Raw genomic sequence first — 14,493 nt, forward strand, 5'->3', positions numbered from 1 at the left:
GCAGAAGAACGAGCGGCCTATTTTATGTAGAAAATGTCTATTCGCTTGAGTCTCGATCCAATGGTCTACAGTTTTTTCAATTTTCCGGCAAAACAGTGCATAATTTCTAGCCTTATGTTAATTTATTTTTAAACAGCAAGTCACCCTTAATCGAAATAATTCAAATTTCAAACAAAATATATACTTTTAATTTTCTCGAAATTTTCAGCAAATACATACATCCAAGTAGAAATTTTTCTCATGAACAGTTAGATGTAGGAAAATTCTGAGTATGGCAGAAGAAAGAGCGGCCAATTTTATGTAGGAAATGTATATTCGCTTGACTCTCGGACCAAAATTGACGCCAATATAGCCTATTAACCAAATTTGATAAAAATCCAAGGGTCCCTTGGAAAATTTTTTCCAAATTTTCCAAAACAAAAATTTTGTTAAATGTTTTGGTACATGCACTTGGTCTAGCCAGTCCAGGACGTTCTCCAACAAGATGGTCAGATGACATCAAGCGCATTCAGCACATCTGGATTTAGGGTGCTCACGATAGAATGCATTGGAATTGTTTACAGGAGGCCTATATCCAGCAGTGGAATTAAAACGGTTGATGATGATGATCCTAACTGTTTGCATACAAAACATTCCATCTTGTTCTTGTCCGTAGACAGAAAAATTCTATTATCATTGCCTTCAAAAGGAATTTACCAAGGAGGTGTGAAGCTTGAACTTATCAGAGGGAAAAACATACTTGACGGCGGAAGCTGAGGATGTATGAGTTTTCATCACCTGCAATGCCTGCTTTAAGGAAGAAAAAAAGGAGTTTATTTAAAGATCAAGACTCTTCACTACATCTTCAGCCAGTTTATGGGCAAGTTAAGGAGATATGTTTAAAATTATTATTATTTTTGTTGGGAAGACAAGTTTTCAAATACTCAGAATGAGAGGTCCGATTTGGATAGTTGGGTTAGATTTCAGAAGTTGATTTGAAATCGCTATATATTTAAAGATCCCATTGTTAAAGAATTTGAATGTAAAGAAAATATTTTTTGGTCCGATAATATTACCAATGGCTTTAATGTATTCTAGAAGTTTAAGGTTTACTTCTGCTTGGAGAACCATCGCTTATTCTTTTTTTGGAAAAGATGGTTTTGGTGTAGAATTTGCAGCAGTTACGTATTTGTAGCACTTTGAAGTTCTATGGTTAAGGTAGAAACTGTAGGAATAATGAATATTACGATAAAAGTCACAGACATTTCTTAAAAAAAATAATCACACCCCATTTGCAACAGAGGGCAAATATCACCAACCTATCTGTTGGCATCAAAAGTTACTTGGCGCCATATAAGAGGTTCGAGATAGAGACTCCAAAACTACCCAAGAGGAACGTGTACCCAGTGCGGTCGAAAAAAAACAGTTCAACCACAATTAAGTGCCAAATAATGCAGTAAACCAGCATGTAAAGAGCATGTAATCACCTGATGTGAGCATTATGAAAATCAAACAGAAAGTCCTCAAAATGAATTTCCTTTTTGTATCTTTTAATGTTCATCTAAAAATTCTTTTTTTTTATATTCTATACTCAAGGAAAAATTTTTATAGCAACTTTCAACTTTGAAACAATTCTCGTCTTGCTAATAACTAAATCTTCCATTTAAAACCGGTAACTAATGATACATAAGACATCTAGATTAGACACGAAAAAATGGCCAGTATAATGATATAGTTTCTTATCTTCTTCGGTCCCTTTACTTTGATTTACACCTAAAATGGATACTTTAAACGTGATCAACTGTCGGGTTTCGTTATCGGTGTTTAAAGCGCAGATTTAAAGGTTTAAAGGGAAACCCGATCCCATCAAAATCCTCTTGGTAAATAGGAGAAAGACACGTAAAGGTGTGTTTGCCTAATATCATTGGATATTTTATGGCGGATTTGTGGAAAGGAAGAATAAGGATATTCAGTATATTAAAACAAGAGATTGAGAAATATCATTGGTTTAAAGATGTATGTTTAGTTAGATATTTATACGATCGCATTTTTTTACAACATATGAAAGTTTTTCTACAAAGTAAGTTTTAAGTATAGGTCAACTCAGATTTTTGGTTTTTTTTTGGAAATATAATGAATTTTGTTATTTAAAATAGATATTTTTTAATTTTTGAAATTCTAAAAAAAATACTCAATATTTATAGTAATACTCAATAGTAAAAAAGGTAAGTAACACTTTTTTACATTAGTATTTTATTTGTTTTATTTGTGTATATGCTTTTGCATATACACAATGTATAATTATGTATACAGTGATGAGTATCTTACCACCCGGCTTTTTAACGTAAGAGATAGAAAACACAGTTACCTTGTGAAATAAAAAGAGATGAAACTCGTAGAGGTGAGAAATAATCGGAAAAACCTATAATTTATATTACATTACATTACTACTATCGATAGTCTCACACCTTTAGACGTTAGATTCGAGCTAAATCACCTCGGTCATAATTATTATGAGTAACGTCGAATGTGTGACGTATTTCCATTTTTTAATTTCGCATAAAGTAAAAACTGATTGACCACAATAAAGCAAAAATGTGAATAAAATAATTTAATTAATAGTGATTATTTAATCTAAAGTTTTAAATTATTAACAAAGAATAATTTCTACTATGATTTGAAGAGTTTCGTACACTCTTGTCACGGAATAATTATAAATCCTTCGTGGATTAGTGGTAAGAATTCGACATTGCGATACAGACATCGCAGACGATTAGAGTTCAAAACCCACATGTGGTTTTCTTTTTTTTTTTTTTTTTTTTAATAATTTGAAATTATGCAAAGATCGTTTTACTTTGAATCACTAAACAAAACTAAACAAAAACTAAAGTTAAAACAAAAAATCTTATTGACAAAACAGTATCGTCGTACTTTCGAAAATAAAGTACAAACTTTTAAAGAATGTTTAAATAAGTAAAAATTCTACAAAAATAAAAAAAATGTCCGTGGCCACTAATCAATCGATTAGGAAAAGTCGCACTGAGATATTCACTGACGATGCAAGAATTATGTGCAGGACAACCATCGTGTTGAAACCATATGGAATCGAAAGGTATTGGTAAATTACAAAGGGCTGGGACAATTTCATTTTGCAGAAGTTCCAAGTATTTCCGCCCAGTCAACATACCGTCTATAAAAAATGGACCAATGACATGATTCCCTATTATGCCTACCCAAAAATTTACTTTTCGAAGACGCTGGGTACGAGCGACATAAATCTGACGAGGATTTCCTCGAGATCAATACCTAACATTGATTGAATTGTGACGGCCATGCAATGAAAACGTACATTCATCGGTGAACAAAACGTTCTCTAAAAAATGTTTATCTTGATGTGACATTTTCATTGCAGTTTGACAAAATTCTAAACGTCTATATTGATCCCCAGGGAATTGTTCGTTGGATTTATGAAGTTTATAGGGACAGTATCGATGTCTTTACAAAATTTCACCTACTCTAAATCTTGAAATTCCACATTGTTCTCCGAGACGAGGTGTTGATTGGGTAGGATTTTGCTCAATACTTGCACAAATCGAAGTATCCCTTAGTTCCAAATCTGGATTTACCTCCCTTCGTCTGCGAACTCCTCTTGGATCGAACACGGATCCATAAGTAAAAAAATTACGTACAATAGACTGAATTGTTGATCGTCCTGGAGCCGGCCTATTTGAAAACATATTTACAAATTGTTGTCTAATCATGTTGTCTGATAATCCATTCACATGCCAGACAACAATTTGCACTTTTTCCTCGACCGTTCAAATAATTTTCACGAATTGTTTTTTCAATAAAAAGTTTCTGTTTACCGTAAAAAACACTTCTCGATGTGTTATTATTTGATAACTTGAAGGCTTGATGATTTGGTTAGCTATAAAGCAGGTAGCTGTTCGCGAGAATCCATTCCAATGTCGTCCATTGTTTTGAAAATCATTACCTGTACAGAGGAATTGATATTAACACTGAGAATTTAGTGATGGATTTGACATTAAACAGTCTTCAATGGATTATTTTCCATTCACCACTGAAGACCGTAAAACTGGAATTGAATTTGAAATATTTTGTATTTCTATTTTATAAAATTGGAATAAGAATAAATTGTAAATATTGAGTTTTTCGAAAACTTGTTACCCAATATGTATCATATTTTCTATTATTTTTGATTGAGTAAAACAAAAATTTTACCGTTGGTGTGAATTGAACCCCAGTCTTCTTATCAATAGACAACGTCTCTAACTATTACGCCAACTCCACATACAAAAATAATTGTTTTCGGACTAAACATACCTATTTAGTTTAGTCAAATATTTCAGTTGAGTTATTTTTATTATTAAATAAACTTAAAGATTTATAATTTAAAATCGCTACTAATTAATGTTTTTTACTATAATATATCTTAATATATTTAATCATTTATTCTAACATCAGAAATTATTAAAATAAAATATTTTCGAGGTCATCCGTATAATTATGACTGAAGTCAAATAGACACGTCTAATAACTAGCCTTATCTCGTACTATCTCACAACTTAATCTGTCTTCTATCCTTTCCACTATTTTGCCGGGTGGTAAGACACTCATCACTGTATATTATGAAAATGTATAATTAAAGATCAAGCAAAGCAAAACCTCTGTTTTATTTTAATTAATAAGAGATAACTCTACATAACGGACAACTCTACACAACGACAATTATTTTCCCTGATGGTGTCCGTTATGGAGAATATTCATTGTATAGTGCTTTGTAGTCCAAAGTTCAGCAATCGTCGCATGCAAACAATCCTAACTCGTCTACCTCCAGACACAGGCGGTAAACACATTCGTATATTATATTGACAAATATTGGACCTCAGTAGCGCGAACCATTGAATACAAACCTTGATTACGAAGCATTTATTAAATGACTGTTTATTATATTATAAACTAGAGTTTAATAATTAACTATACAGTTTACGTATGTAGAAGAGGAGGAGCGGACACTTTTGAACGTGAAGTGGATTTGAACAATTAAAATTTTCCTCTTATAAACACCGAAATATTAGTAATTTTTGTTATACGGTGTGGGCTACATTTATACTACTAGTGTGAAGTTGCATGAGCGATTGTTGTTATGTTTACAAACGTAACAGCGACAGTAAGGTTTTCGGTATTTAAACGCATCTGTGTGTAATTTTGGCTGTAAGGATAACACAAGCAAAATATTCGGAACTGGGTGGTGTTGCACTAGCCTGCAATTCCCAGAGATTTTCCAAGGTATGTGTTTGATATTTAACCTCGTAATTCTAACTCTAAATTTTTAACTTACCTAAATTTAAAATTTCTACTTGCGGGGCACATTTAAACAACAGGAATGGGGTACTTTTGAACTTTGTTCAAAGATGCTGTAAGCTCCATTAGGAAGAATTAAAATTAATGTTACATGTGGATTTTTAGGAACAGAGGTGGTACGTACATACAAAAGAAAACGTGCAGAGGTGCCTCCAACTGTAGGTGATATTCAAAATGCCATACAAGCAGTGGAGGGTGGCATGAAACTTCTCACGGCTGTTGCAACGTATGTAATTAAACATACTATTTTATGGAATAAAAAGGAAACAGGAACGAGAAAGGGCAGAACAAAATGGTGTAGTTTACAATGATCTGTCGAATTATTCAAGTTTGTATTCTACTGGTCAAATTTTTAACAAAACTGAAGAAGACCTATTAGTTAGTTATATATTAAAATCTTCAAAAATAAATTACGGTTTAACATATACCCAAATCAGAATTTTAGCTTATCTTCTTTTTCTTTATGTACCGAGCTCGATTATCGAGGGTTGGCTATTAAATTGGCTATAGTAATTTTGTTGATGGCAGCTCGGAAAAGAGATGCAGAGGATCTGTTAAACCAATATCTCAGGTTTCTAAGCCATGACGTTCTTCTTTGACCTGGCCCTCTTCTTCCGTCTACCTTGCCTTGTATTATTAAATGGAGTATATTATATCTCTCTGGGTGGCGCATAACATGGCCAAAATATTCAAGTTTGCGATTTTTAACTGTTTTGACGACTTCCGTAACTTTTCCCATCCGATGCAAAACAGCTTCGTTACAAACTCTATCCACTACAACTCCAATACACCCAGATTTCAAAGGCTTCCAGTTTTTTGAGAAGTGTATCCGTCAAAGTCCAACCTTCGACACCATACAAAAGAGTAGAGAACACATAACATCTCACTAATCTAATTTTCAGACTTAAAGTAATATTGTTTTCACATAACAGTTCTTTCATCTTAAAGAATGCAGCTCTGGCCTTCTCTATCCGTATTCTAATTTCTTTGCTCATGTCTCAGTTCTCATTTAGATTACAACCAAGGTAAGTGATACTGTTAGTTCTCTCTAGTTGTTCACCATAAGCTGTTACCACTTCTGGTTGTATTGGCGTTTTACTGACGACCATCACCTTTGTCTTTGCGGTGTTTAGCTTAAGGCCATATTCATCACACGTTGTGGTAATCCTATTAATTAGATGTTGAAGTTCTTCGTAATTGTTTGCAATTAACAATGTGTCATCCGCATATCTCAAATTATTAATATTGACGCCATTCATTTTTATACCACATTGAACATTATCCACTGCTTTATTGAAAACGAACTCAGAATAGATGTTAAATAGTAGCGGGGACAAAATGCAGCCCTGCCTTACTCCTCTTCGTATTTGAAGCTCTTCAGAGGTGTCCCGGCCAATCCTGATGTTTGCACGTTGATGACAGTAAAGATTTTTAATAATGCGTATGTCTTTATCATCAATACCTACCTGCTGAAGAATGGCTATCATTTCAGTATGATTTACACGATCAAAGGCCTTCTCAAAGTCAATAAAACACATATAAACTGGATGTCCGATATCTCTGCATCTCTGTACCATAACCTTAGCTTATGATTATGCAAAAAGACTGAAAAATCCCATATGCACCAGTAAATGCAAATAAAGCAGTAAAGTGAATAAAATTGCTGGTATAGACTGGCTGCAGTGTTTTAAAAACAGGCACCAAAATTTGGCATTGAGAAAACCCGAAAACACCAGCCTTAGCCGAGCTACCAGTTTTACAAAAAAAATGTTTAGACATTTTTTGACAATAATAATTATGAAGGTGCTCTTTTAACCCACGATGTCACACCTAACAGGATCTACAACTTAAACGAAACTGATATCAGCACTGTCCGGCAAGCTCCAAACATTGTAACGCAAAAGGGAATCCAACAAGTTGGGCAGATAGTTTCAGCAAAGAGAGGCACCTTGATCACTATGTGTGGGATAACTAATGGATTAGGAAATGCTGTGCCTCTGGAGTACATATTTCCAAGAGCCCGTTTTCATGATACAATGTTGAATGGAGCTCTCTTGGGAAACCTGGGTTTGGCTAATTCGCCAAAGTCCTAAATGGATGATCAAAGAACTGTTTCTCAAGGTTCTTAATCACATTAAACGTTATACACAATATTCTTCTGATTACGAAATTTTAATATTGATGCACAATCACGAAACTCATTATCCTCTTGGATACATAATGTTTGCACATCAAAATGGTATAGTATTACTTACTTATCCACCCCACACCTCACATCGCCTTCAACCGCTAGATGAAGCGGTTTATTCGTCATTTATATCAAAACTCGCCGTTGCTGTAAACGAATGAATGATAATGCATCCCGCTCGAGCAATTACCATATATGACATAGTACCTATTACAAACACTGCATACAGTTTTTCATTTATCGTGAAGAATATAGTTGAAGGTTTTAGAAAAACGGTCACTTGGCCCCTAAACCGTCTTGTATTTTCAGATGACGATTTTGATTGTGCTTTTGTTACTAACCGGCCACCACCAGGAAATAATGTAAACGACTCAACAGAAGCTGTTCTATCTACATTAACCCAGTAGTACCTGAAATTGGAATTGTTCCATCTACATTAATTCCAATAACACCTGAAATTGTACGACCTTTCCCAAAGGCTGCCCCGAGAAAAAATATTAGAGCACGAAAAAAGGTTCTTCTTTCTTCTTTAAGTGCCATCTTCGTTCCGAAGGTTGGCGATCATCAGGGCTATACGTATTTTCGAAACTGCTGACCGAAACAATTCGTTGCTGCTACAGCTATACCATTCCCGTAGATTCTTTAGCCAGGAGTTTCGTCTTCTTCCTATAGACCTTTTTCCTGCTATTTTTCCTTGCATAATTATTCAAAGCAGTTCATATCTTTCGCCTCTTGTAATGTGTCTAAAGTTTTGCAGTTTTCGTTTTTTGATCGTAAATATGACTTTTTTTTATTCATTCTTCTCAAGACCTCGACATTTGTGACTTTCTCGGTACATGATATTTTCAGGATTCTGCGATACATCCACAGTTCAAATGCGCCTCTAATTTTTTGGTATCAATATTTTTCAACGTCCATAACTCCATTCCGTAGAACAGCACAGTAAGTACGTAACATCTCATCAGGCGAAGTTTCATTTCAAGGCTCAAATCTCTTCCGCAGAACACTCTTTTCATTTTAGTGAATATGGATCTGGCTTTTTCTATTCTTATTTTGATTTCTGCTGAGCTATCGTTGTCTTCATTTTATAAAAGTGCCTAAATATTTGTATTTGCTAACTCGATTGATAATTTCATTGTGTAAATATAAATTTTGGACATTTTGTGTTGATTTCGATATTACCATAAATTTAGTTTTCTTTATGTTCAAAGATAGTCCATATTCTTCGCTGCAGTCTGCTATCTTATTCACCAATGTCTGTAGCTCTTCAAGTGTTTCTGCGATCAGAACGGTGTCGTCGACAAATCTCAGATTGTTTAATATAACACCATTTATTTTAATACCTACAGATTGCTCAGAGAGTGTTCATTACGTCTTCGGAATAGAGATTAAACAGGGTTGGTGACAGTATACACCCTTGTTTCACACCTCGCTTTATTTCAATTTCTTTAGTGTTATTATTCTCTACTCTCACTATTGCTTTCTGATTGAAGTACATATTTGCTATTAGTCGGATGTCTCGTTTATCTAAATTCTTTTCTGTCAGGAGTCTGATTAGGTGATCATGCCGCACTTTATCAAAGGCCTTGTTGTAATCTATGAAACACATACATCTTGATTTATGTCAAGACATCTTTGAGACATAACGTTCAGTGCAAACAACGCCTCTCTTGTTCCAAGTCCATTTCGGAATCCAAACTGGGTATTATTGATGTCCATTTCCAGTTTTCTGTGTACTCTAGAGTGTATAATTTTCAGGAATATTTTCAGTACATGGCCATCAGACTGATTGTACGGTAATAACTACATTGTTTGGTATTTATCTTCTTTGGTATAATAACAAAGGTGGATAAAAGCCATCCTTGTGGTATTTTTCCTGATGTATAAATGCTATTGAAAAGTTCAACTAAAATGTAAATCGAGTCTTTTTCTATTAGTTTCAGGATTTCCGTTGGTATTTCATCTGGACCTGGGGCTTTACCATTTTTCATTCTTTTTAGTGCGTACATTACTTCTTCTTCCGTTATTTCTGGACCTTCGTCTCCTTGTATGTTACTTAGCTCAGATTGTTGTCTATCATCTGCAAAGAGTTCTTCAATATAGTTTTTCCATGTCTTCAATTCTTCTTCTAGTCCTGTTATTATGTTTCCGTTGACATTATACAGGGTATTTGGCTGCTTACGTTTTTGTGTTTTTGTTTGTGAAAATAGGTTAAGTCTAGAATTTTAACAAAAACACCATAAAAAAACAAAATTAAAGAACAAACTCTAGCAAGAGAAGAAAAACAACAGAAGAAGACTACTTCTACTACTAAGATGAATGCGGAGTTACCACAGAGTAAAACTTCGGAATCCGATGAAGACATCGTTTATGCCAGTTAAGATGAATCAGAGGACTTTACAGAAATTGCCAAATATGAACAGAATGACTATATTTTAGTAAACTTTGTTACAAAAAAAGCTGTGTAATTATTACGTAGAACAGATCACTAAAATATTTGCTGTGGATTCAGAGTTTGAAATTAAATTTTTAAAAAAAATTAAGGGTAAAGGGAGGAGTTCGACTTTTCACTTTCCAGAAACAGAGGATATTTAGATAGTCCCTATTGAAGATTTGATTTTAAAATTACAGCCCATAAACAATTCAAATGATAGTACTTTTACAGAACGCAATTATTTATTTCTTTTTCAAATTTGATGGATAATTACAATGTAAATAAAAAATTAATGGTTTCTTGTTTGAATGTCCATACCTTTGGCACCTAACACTTATTGTGTGTTTTTACGTTTGTATATTTTATTGTGTCCTTTCAATAATAAACTGTATTTTTTGGATTGATTTCAAAGTATTGTTAGGTCTTTCAAATGCGCCCCTTCTTAGTTTAAAGCTACCCCTATTAGGGGCACTTTTGAACATTTTTCTTATGATATGTAAAGTTAATTGTTTTGTATGTTCAGATAATTTCTTGGTAAGTTTGATAGAGAATATTACTTAATTAGATGTGCTAATGTTGTTTGCGATACCCAAAATAAATACTTTTAGGCAAAGTAAGTCATAACTAGACTTCGGCAAATATGCAAATAAAAATGTAGAAAATATGCGCATAAATATGCACGTGTTTACCCGAAAATATGCAAATATTTTACAAAATATGCATACAAATAAATAAAAAAATCGTAAAATAGTAACAATTTTATTTAAAAAAAAAGTGTACATAACTAAATATTTCCTACTATTCATTAAGATTTACATTTATTTTAAGTAACTACATCATTTTTAAGTATGAATAAACTTATTTAGAATTATGGTAACAATAAATGACCAAGTGGTGTTCAAAATTTTCTAACAAAAACTTGTGGCTTCTGTCTGAGTACATATATTTATATATGGAAAAACTTGGAGCATTTTTCAAACTAACCAAAACATTTGGTTCTAAATTAATTGTTTCCGAAATATTTCCAGCTAGAACACTGACTACTTCAGAAAGAATATGGTAACCTTTATTTTTTTCCATAGTAGCTTCAAATTTTTTTAAAATATCTTTTCCAATATTACCTCTAACGTTCCGACAACATGACGCAAATTCTTTTATTAATGCTGTACTTTCGAACAATGACAGTTTTGGTGATTCTAACTGAGTAATTGTTTTTTGAACAAAACTAAAATTTGATTTTATAAATGAAAGTTCTTGTTGAAGCAAGTTACTCTGAAAAGTTTGTTTAGAATCCAAAAGAGATTGGGAACTTTCATCTGTTAACGTATCAATTATGTTCTTTATTTTAACAAAATGATCTGCATAAAAATTAGCTGCTTCTAACCATGTTCCCCATCGCGTTAAAATAGGTTGTGGTGGAAGAGGAATGTTAGGTAGCATTTCTTTATAAAGTTGAATTCTTATAGGAGATTTAAGAAATACTTTTTTGACACTGGATATCATGGTATTTACAAGAGGAAACTTTTTTCGTATTTCCTCTGCAACTCTGTTTAATCCATGCGCTACACAAGTAACATGTATTAAATCTGGGAAAAATATTTTTAAATTTTGTCCTGCTTTCACCATATAAGGAGCAGCATCCGATAAAATAAGCAGTAATTTATTAGAAGGAATAGTTGTCGGAAGAAAAAAAGTTGCTAATGTTTCTTGTATAAAACGCGAAATTGTTAAAGCATTTGTTTTCTCAAGTTGCTGGCATGAAATAAGATGAGATTTTGGTAAGGTATCTTCTTTAAGAACACCAATCAATAAATGAGCAATATACTTTCCTGAGGAATCAGTGGTTTCGTCTACAGATATGTAAAAATAACTATCTGCAATTTCTTCCTTAATATTAATTAACACCGACGAGTATAGCCCGTTCACATTATTTCTTCTTAGAGACCGATCACTTGGAACATTAAGTTTGCAATATTTTTTGAGAAACGAACTAAAATTTACATTTGCTAATTTTGAAAGCGGTATGTTTGCAGACACTAATGCGCGACACAAGTCTTCATTAAAAGTTTCTTGCTCATCTAATTTTTTTGAAGTAGATTGGAAACATTTAGCCATTGAAGTTTGATGTTTTCCTCCTATTTTTTCTTCTTTTGCAATGTGTGAAGCAGTTCTCACATGTTGGTCTATCTGAAATTTCTTCTTACATGCTATCTATAAATAAAAATAAAAACCTTTATTTTAACCCAACCTTTAAAATATAAAAATATACAAGGTGTTTTTGGTTAATCAAATAACTGGTTTGTAAAAAAAAACACTCGCTAAGTGTTTTAAATGCAGTATTAATCCACAAATTAGTTTTTGTTACTAACCATTAGTACATCATATAACTTATTTTAAAATTCAACAAAAGTTTTTTTTTTGTTAATTCAATTACAATAAAAATAATTGTGTTTTAGAATAGCTGACTTCATAAAAAAAAAGTAAAGGTGAAAAATTTTTCTAAATACACACCATTGTATTGTACCATGGACAATTTTTTCTCACTAAAGGAAGCTATTTTTCATTTAAAAACAACCTACGAGTACTAAATTTCAAGTAAATACGTTTATTGGTTTTAAAGTTATTGTTGTTATTAACTAAAAGAATTTAATTTTTTTTAATTTTAACACCCTGTATCTCGAAAAGTAAATAAGTTTGACCCCTCATTAACTATATCGTTTTGTTCAATTTTTCGAGAAGTATCTACAGTCAAACGTTGTAAGTGTCATTTGGAAACACCCTGTATGTATGAAATATTAGATATTTAATAGAAAATATTAGATACTTACAATTTTGCCACAGACTGAACAGTAGATTTTTCCCATATCCATAGACAGCTCTTTATAAGGTTTAATCCAAGTTGAAGCGCTGGTTGTTTTAGGCATTATAAAATCACAATCTTCCTTTTTGTTACGCACAACGAGTTTTTACGCTTTGAATATAAAAACAAAAATGATTTACAAATCTGAGCATCAAATTAGAAATGTTTAGGTACCTAATTCAATAAACTGGGAGATTTTGGAAAATCCCTAAATTAGGAACAAAACTATTAGCCGTTTACCTGCTGTTAAGATACAATAAATTGTAGATAGATTTGGGGATTTGATCATTAAATGCAAATGAGCGAACCCTTAGCGATTATCCAATAACTGAATGCCTCAGTGACCGAGACTTTCTAAGAATGTTGAGGGCTACTTAAATTGATCTTCTTTGAAATTGTAAATGTTTTGTACCTGTAAAGATTACGTACTTAGATCATTTCTTGATTAAAATGACTACAAAATTTTATACAAGAATTGAAATAAATTGGTATGTTTAAAAATTTTCAAATACAGTATAAAAATCTGAACTTTTATGCACTTTATGCAAACTTTTATACAAATATGCCAAAATATGAAATATTTGCATATTTGCCGAAGTCTAGTCGTAATACACTCAAACACAAAGAAAAAACGTTCAAAAGTGCTTCCTACTCGCCTATATTGTATGGAAACTAACCAAAAAAAATTAACAATAACACAGAAAAAACCAAATTTAACTGAATTTTATCAAACGTAATAAATAAAATTGTAATTTTAAACTGAAAAAAAGTCTGTACTTGAAATATCAGAAAATGACAATTAGAACAATAAAATAATTATTTATTTCTCCAAATGCTTTCACAAAAGCGTTGATTTTATCTAGAAGCCAACATCTGCTTTTCCCAGTAATTAGTAGACATCAGTTCTAGAGGCAGGCTTAAAATTTAATACTTCACAAACTGTTACTACAACGTTCAGGACCATAGATTTCCTTCGATTTCCACCACAAGATCTATCGCCCGATATTCTCCATTACAAAGAAAATTTCAATTAATTAAGGTAAAGTAATTGTGCTTCAAAATAAAATTGATGGGCTGATGGGCCGACCGATGGGCCGAAACGACCTTCGCGCGCTCTATTCCTTCTTGGAATGCGCGAGTTTCAGCGTCTGGGCGCATCACCATCGGGAACGCCGGTGGCCAGGTGACGGCTTCGTCGACGACGCTCAGTTGCGATCAAGTTTTTGGGGGTGCGTTTGCTGCTGGCCAAGAGATCCCACAGCTGATAAAGGCGGTAGGAACTTACGATTTATTTTTGTTGTCTGCATGCTGCGTGCGATAATTTATAAAAAAATTGAACGACACAAATAAATATGCTGTCTAGTTTAAAACACACATCGCTGGTATAGATATTTCGCGGGTTTTAGACCACAATCTGGAAGAATCGCCTGGCCTACATTTATTGGATATCGATATGGCTAGTAACCGGTGAGTTCAAAGAATGTTGATAATTCCTTCCGATCAGATTCACTTTTCATAAAAGAATATTTTCATTGGATTTTTTTATAGGGGCCCTTTTAAAATGAAACCACAAAGAAAAATCTATTTTACCTTGACACAAAATATTAAAACCATATATTTTTTAATATTCTACTATTAAAAATAATT

At 32.8% G+C, this 14,493-nt stretch overlaps 1 protein-coding gene across 3 annotated transcripts in view; it reads left to right on the forward strand.

Moving 5' to 3' along the window:
- The first annotated feature begins 14,062 nt into the window (after positions 1-14,062).
- The window catches only part of LOC140449583 (uncharacterized), a 584,439-nt gene continuing 584,008 nt past the window's right edge, over positions 14,063-14,493 (forward strand). For 2 of the 3 annotated variants that reach the window (XM_072542797.1, XM_072542800.1), the window contains exon 1: positions 14,072-14,313. The gene's annotated coding sequence lies outside the window, so the exon portion shown is untranslated. Of the gene's footprint in view, positions 14,314-14,493 lie in introns of all 3 variants that reach the window. The other variant, XM_072542799.1, reaches the window with a different exon arrangement.

This window comes from Diabrotica undecimpunctata, chromosome 9, assembly GCF_040954645.1.
Source record: "Diabrotica undecimpunctata isolate CICGRU chromosome 9, icDiaUnde3, whole genome shotgun sequence".
In the NCBI taxonomy this organism is placed as follows: Eukaryota; Metazoa; Arthropoda; class Insecta; order Coleoptera; family Chrysomelidae; genus Diabrotica; species Diabrotica undecimpunctata.